The sequence below is a fragment of the Eptesicus fuscus genome, chromosome 11, assembly GCF_027574615.1.
Source record: "Eptesicus fuscus isolate TK198812 chromosome 11, DD_ASM_mEF_20220401, whole genome shotgun sequence".
Taxonomy (NCBI): Eukaryota; Metazoa; Chordata; class Mammalia; order Chiroptera; family Vespertilionidae; genus Eptesicus; species Eptesicus fuscus.
Window position 1 is genome coordinate 52858034 of NC_072483.1, and position 7375 is coordinate 52865408.

A 7375-nucleotide genomic window follows, 5' to 3' on the forward strand; every position below is an offset into this window, starting at 1 on the left:
CTGCTGACTATCATAGATATCACCTTAAACTCTGAAAAATAAGCTTCCCATTTTTCCCTACAGAAAATTCTTCTGATTAACGCACTATTTTAAAATGTAAATGTATTCCAGAAGGATTAATCCTTATTCATGCCTTATCGTGAATTCTATAATCTGATAATGAGATCAAGAACTAGTTGAGAAGTTTCGACTGGTAATGAAGGATGTGAGGAAATAATCAGGGGAGGGAAAAGGAGTGGGAGATTTGGATCTGATAGAAGACAGCATTGGGACATTAGGGGTGGGGCCAGGAAGAAGAAGGCAGGAGATGGGAGATGCACTAACTTTTCCACTCAAGGTCTTGGTTGTTTGCCTTAGCAGAGAATCACTACAATGATTGTTGACATGGTTTATTTGTTTTAAGTAGTTTATAGCTGGCTAAGTGCTTTCATATATTTTACTTCATTTGATTTCATTTTCACAAGAAGGTTGGTCTTTTATAGCAGTTCTTATTTTAGACATTTAAAGCTTAAAATTAGACATCATGGTTGGACTGATAGGTGAGGATTCCAATTCCTCCCCATTGAGGCCAAGCTCCATGATCTAAGCACACTTAGTTCATCCTCTCCAGATCAATTTGGTACCTCCCTATCAGTGCCCTTCTCAGAAGTAGGGAAATAAGGAGGAATTAAAAAGCAGGAAGAAAAAAAAAGGAATAGAATTCTGATAAATGCTAGAATACAGAAAAACCTTGAAAATATTATGTTAAGTTAAATAAATAATCACAACTAAAGAATATCATCATCAACAACAAAAAAGCAGGAGGAGCAGAAAATACACCGTCACAATCTCTTTTATTATCAAACATTGTAGACTCTAAGAGACATGTCCAAGATCTATCATATGTAATCAAGTGCCAAAAAAGATAGGTCAGACTAGTTGGGGTTACACTTTGGCCTTCTGCTAGAGGGCCCTGGCCCAATGAAGATGGTGGGATAGGGTGGAGTGGGTGAGGGTGGTGTTAAGTTCTAGGATAGGCCCAACTCAGCAGGCTGGTGGGGGTGGGCATGGGAATAATTGTTAGAATGGCATTAGAGTTGCTGAGCACAGTCTGGAAGAAAATATTAGATACCTAAACGTTCTGGGTAAAATGGTGCAATGGACAGAATATCCTAGAAAAGTTATGGTAAGTTAGGGGATGCAGTTGGGTATTGGATAAGTGTTTTAGCAGCAAGTCCAAGATCTTGGAGGTGATGAACAAAGAGACCCAGGTTGAGGTGTTGTCAGGCATCTTGGTGGAGCTAAGAAAACAGACCTTTGTCTCAAGAAAGATTTCCAGAACTTATATCTGACTTGTTGCTGTTTGAGATTTTCCCAAATATGGTTCAGCAGTCCTAATTTCAGATGACAGGGGAGGCAGCGGTGGTGCCGGCCTCCGGTGAATGGTCAGGCAGAAGGGGATGCACTTGAACATTTCTGATAGGCACTCTTCTTTGCCCTTTGCTTTTCAGCGCCCTGAGGAAGGATTAAGGCTGATCCATGCCAACCCTGTCAGTGGGCTCACTCTAGCTTGGCTAGCAAATTGTTGTTGACAGCCTCCAGGTGTGTGTTTTCTTAGAGATGGATTCCATGCAAGAAAAATGCAATTCTTGTTGCCAAGGCATTAATTTAACTAGTAAACAAAGGTGCAAAATGCTAAAGAGGAACATGAAGATTTTCCCAGGCTTCCCACTTGGGCTTATCGAGAACTGCTTGTCTGCTTCCCACACTTAAAGGCCCAACCACTCTGCTGTACATAGCGTGTTCTATCCTTTTTTCTTAATAAATATTTTAAAGCTTATTCTTATACTTTAGAACCCCAGCATTAAACACCCATAGGGAGTCTCTCATTTAATTTGCAGAATAAACAAAGAGTAGGATTCCCATTTTAAATCTGTAAAAATAAAGGAGCCCAGGAAATTAAATTATCCTTCATCACATAATAAGGTATGAAAACTGGATCCCTTGTAATGAGGTATCTATCCATGCATCCATCCTCCATAGAGCATATGCAGTCTTGGAGTGTCACTCTCTACAGATCAGAACCATTAACCATTAAACCTAAAACTTGGTTAGGTGACCACCTGGGACAGATTTCCACAGGGTTGGACCCCAGGCAGCGTTCAGCTGCATCTTACTCTCTAACTTCTAAAGTTGCTAAAGGATTTGCTTATCCCACATGCCAGAGATAAATGGTTGCTTGCTAGTCCTTTCAGGATTTCAAAATTATTCTTTGGAGACAGCCCAATCCTCATCCTTCAGGTTTGCAGTGGATAAGCTCTTTTTCGTGGCGCCTCGGAGGCTGTCAGCTGCTTCAGGATGAAGCTCAACATTTCTTTAAAGCCACCGGCTGCCAGAAATTCATTGAAGTGGACGATGAACGCAAACTTCGTACCTTTTATGAGAAGTGTATGGCCACAGAAGTTGCTGCTGATGCTCTGGGTGAAGAATGGAAGGGTTATGTGGTTCCAATCAGTGGTGGGAATGACAAACAAGGTTTTCCCATGAAGCAGGGTGTCTTGACCCATGGCCGAGTCCGCTTGCTGCTGAGTAAGGGGCACTCCTGTTACAGACCCAGGAGAACTGGAGAGAGAAAATGCAAATCTGTTCGGGTTGTTGCATTGTGGATGCCAATCTCAATGTTCTCAACTTGGTCATAGTAGAAAAAGAGGGAGGAAGATATTCCTGGTCTCAATGATACCACTGTGCCTCATCGCCTGGGGCCCAAAAGAGCCAGCAGAATCTGCAAATGTTTCAGTCTCTCTAAAGGAGATGATGTCCACAAATATGTTGTGAAAAAGCCTCTAAACAAAGAAGGTAAGAAACTAGGACTAAAGCACCCAAGATTCAGCGTCTTGTTACTCCACGTGTCCTGTGACACAAACGCAGACATATTACTCTGAAGAAACAACGTACTAAGTAAAACAAGGAAGAGGCCGCAGAACATGCTAAACTTTTGGCTAAGAGAATGAAGGAGGCCAAAGAAAAACGCAGGAACAGATTGTGAAGAGACGTAGACTGTCCTCTCTGAGAGCCTCTAACTCTGAGTCCAGTCAAAAATGAGATTTTGTAACTAACAAAGGAGAGCAAATAAAAAAAAAAAGAAACGTGGATAATTCATCAGTGAATTCCTTTTCTATGGTATCTTCAGTTTTCTGAATGACTTTTAAAATTTATATAATAAAGTAGCAGTGCACTTAATGTTTCTGCTACAAATGTCATTTTCCCAGTATATTTCAAATTCTGAAAATATTTTTCTTACTGATGAATATAAATTTGAGTTTCTTAAAATTTTAAAAAGCATTTTATATAAGGAAAAAGAAAAACAATTGGACTAGTTATTAGTACCAACTGACACAAATTGGAATTTGATGAGGTGTGTTTTTTCCTTACAACTTTGAAAAAGCTTTACTTATTTTTTTGCTGTATCAATTTTATGATTTTAATTGTTTACTGATTTTTTTATTCTTTCAGGTTAATTTATTTTGCTTTTTTCCTTTTCTAACTTTTGCTTTGAATGCATAACTACTTCATATTAATTTCTTCCTATTCTAGTAGTTAAAGTGTTTAAGGTATACCTTTGTTTGCAAGTAAAGTTTTATTTTCCTATAGTTTTAGTATTTTTGTTATTGCTACTTTAGAGATATTCTATTTTAGTTTTGATTTCCTTTTGACCCAGCAGAACTTTATTTCTTTATTTACTTTAAATTTTCAATTGAATTTATTGGGGTGACTTTGGTTAATAAAATTATATAGGTTCCAAATGTACAATTCTATAATACATCATCTGTATATTGTATTATGTGTTTACAAGTTAAGTCTCCTTCCATTACCTTTTATCCCCCCTTTAACCTCTTCTACCTCCCCTGTCACCTCTTTCCCTCTGGTTGGGATTGGGTGAGTTTTGTAAGATACAAAACTATGGTGTTCTGATATTATTTTTTTTTAAATGAACCGCGGTTCACAACCTGGGGATGCACCCTGACCGGGAATCGAACTGTGACCTCTTGGTTCAAGGGTTGACACACAACCACTGAGCCATGCTGGCCACTGGCTGGGCTGATATTATTACAAAGTGCTCTATTTGGGGCAGCAGGAGGAAATGAGATGAGTCTAAAAACAGAGTTGAGTCATGAAATCTTGTTGTATTTGAAAGAGAATGAGCCATTGGGTGCCCACAGGCCAAGTGAAGTGGAATGAGAGCTATGGATATGGTTAAATTTTAAAATATATTTTTCTGTATTATAAAAGGAACACTTCCTCATTATTCAAATAGAAAATACGACTAAAGAGAAAGGGGGAGAAAATAAAACATACCTTAGTACTACCACTGATTACTAATATCTGCACTAGCTTTCCATAGTTTTGGGAATTAATGTTTAAATTAAGGAAGGGAGGAATGAGAATTACCCTTGAAAGTACCTTAAATCACTGTGTTGGAATAAAACTGTTGCTTCCACAATTGAAGTAGTTGCATTAAAAAGCCATGTTGTTTAAATGTAAACAAACACAAATAAAAGGATTTGTTAACACTAGAATCACACACTGCATGACCAGACTCTTAAAGTATGAAAAATTCGTGGGACCTGAAATGGGTCGCATTCACATCTCCTCTTTCGGATATACTTTGGGTAAAGTTCAAGCTAGTTGAAAGGATGGTAAGGCAGAAATCAGCACTCCATTTAAAATGTACTCTCTTGCTCTTTGCCTCCTTCTCTCTTCTCTTCTCTTATTCTTTCTCTTTTGCCTTCTGCCCTTACCAAGTTTAGATGTATCCTAGTGAAACTAAGGGCAAAATGATGTGATGCTATTATATTAACATATTTATATCTATCCTTCAATAACTTTTAAAGTTACCAAAATACATACATACTAATGAAGGTTTTCAAATGGTACAGAATGTATAAAATAAAAAGGGGGAAAAAATCTCCTTTTCCCATCCTCCTGTCTCATTCCTTCTCATTCTTCCACTTGGAGAAATGGAAGCAAGCAGAGTTGGGCTGGGGAGTAAAACCAGGAGGAGTTTCTTTTTACACCTTTATAAACTGTGTTCTTTGTGAGAGTGTGTGTTTTAAAATCATTTTAGTGAGGTGTGAAGAGCAAGAGGAGATGAAATACATCTACTTAGCCCACCATCTTGAACCAGAAGCCCTTTAAGAGCTTTTAAAACCACACTTACACTCACACATTTACTTTACAAAAACTGAATCATTGAGTACATATTGGTTAGTTACCTGTGTTTGTCCTTAATAACTTTTAGACATCTTATCACATTAATAAATATTTGTCTATACCATTACTTTAAATATAAATGGTACATAATACAGGGTAGGGCAAAAGCAGGTTAACAGTTGTGAATACATGAAAAAACTGTATTGGTATTTATTAATTATTGTATTATTTTCCATATGAACAATTAAAAATCTACTATTGCCCCATCCTGTATATGGATATTTGACTAAAGTCTTATAGTTGGATATTTAAGTTGCTCTTATTATTTCTGTAGGATGAACCTAGCTTGGATGATCTGCCTAGTAGTTCAATCAATCTTTGTATATATGCTTAATTACTTCTAAGCATAGTCCTAAAATTAAAATTGCTCACCAAAAGGTATGTGCACTTTTAAGGCCTTTGAGTGTACTGGGCACAGTGTATTGCTGTCTTGCATTTTTAACTGTGCAGTCTAGAAGCTAGCAATGAATTCAGCTTCTTTTCTAGGGTGGGTCACTACTTCAGCCTGCTTTCGTGTCAAGATCTGCCTCGTCTTCCAAAGTGGAAGTTCTCGGCATCAGGCTTGTGGGAGTGGAAGCATAATCCTTATTCCAAAAACTGTTGTGAGTCACTATCAGCTTTCCTTTCCCCTCCCTTACTGAGTCCATACACATCCCTGACCTTTTTTCTTTCTTTCTTTTTTTCTTCCAGAGGTGGAATCAGGCTAAGGTTTCCACTGGAATGGATTGGAAAAAGGTATCTATTCTAAGTCATTCTTGCTTCCAGGTTGGAATTTACCTTAAGATGAGCTCTTATCTTATAAGCTAATTTAATAAATCTTATCCAATTTAACAAAGTAAAACAATATCCAGTCTTTGAAAACCATTAGCAATAAAAATGGCTATTGCTTTGTTTGTTTATTTGTTTTGAATTCTAGGAATATTTTATTTAGAAAAACAGATACTATTGAAGCCACAAGATTTTATTTTTTTTAAATGCCACACTAATTAGATGTAAGATAGTCCTGAATAATGAAAGTGTTTATACATTGAATACAAAATAAGTACAAAATAAGTGAAAAATTAGTTATCCAGGGGTTCATTTTGCATTTTCACTGTTCATCTTCTGCTTCATTTTTCTTTGTCTTTCGTAAACCCTTTTCTTTCTTGCTTTCAAATACACTTTTGGCTCTGTTTTTACCCACTGTATTTCTATAGGTTTTTCCTCAGCTGGTGTAACAAAAGCGTCTGCAGTAGGATCATGTGGAAGAATAGTCTTTGGTTCCTTCTTTCTCAGTTTTTGCTCCACTTTAACTTGCTGTTTCTCCTTGTATTTTGCAGCTGTGGTGGATCTTATGACACACCAGTGCATGTTTGGTGACTGGTAGTGAGGATTTTCATATAAAGTTGGTCCTCCAAAACTTCCCTGGAAAATCTTTATGAGATTTAAGATGAAATGAGGTCCTGTTTCTACAAGAGCATCTTCTTTTATGATCTGAAAGTTCTGAAACCATATCCTATTATCCAAATAGTGAAAGTAAACACGTGGTCCACAAATGGTTGGCTTTTGGGATGGTAATGTGGTGTACTAAAGATCTGAATTAAGAGTTCTTTTACCAAAGCATAATGTAGTAATTCATCAAAAGCAGTGGCAAAAGACAAAAGGCGCCGAGAACCTTTCAAATAGTTTCCAGTCATCTTTAGTTCAGTGAGGATATGAATATTTTGAACTAGGAATTTAGCAGCTGGTCCACGAGGTGAATTTGAAAGCCACATATAGAGATCTTGTTTCTTCTTAGTTTCAAAATAGATACATTGCAGTTTTTCATTCCACAAACCTCATTAATCACAAATAACTTATCTTTATGATCCATTTTAGTATTTGCTTTAAGAATGAGGCATCAACATTCTTAAGTCTTGCATTAAATGTCTTGTTCTGAAATCTATTCCTCTGGAAGAAAAGATGAGAATCCGTTCCTTATCTTTCCACTTGCCCTAGCAAATGGGGCCTGGGATGCGATTTCTGTCTTTTTCCTTGGCCTCCTCTCCTTGGGGCACTGCTTAGCTAGAGGCCTGACATCTTTTTCTTTCTTTCTCCTCTTCACCTTCTCTCCCCTTCCTGCAGGTGCTATGCCCAGGGGTCTCAT

General features: G+C 37.4%; 2 pseudogenes; one reads left to right on the forward strand and one right to left on the reverse strand.

Moving 5' to 3' along the window:
* Window positions 1-2337: 2337 nt before the first annotated feature.
* LOC103283286 (40S ribosomal protein S6-like) lies at window positions 2338-3081 on the forward strand (annotated as a pseudogene).
* A 3246-nt stretch (window positions 3082-6327) lies between these two features.
* On the reverse strand, window positions 6328-7375 carry LOC103283478 (ribosome biogenesis protein BRX1 homolog; annotated as a pseudogene).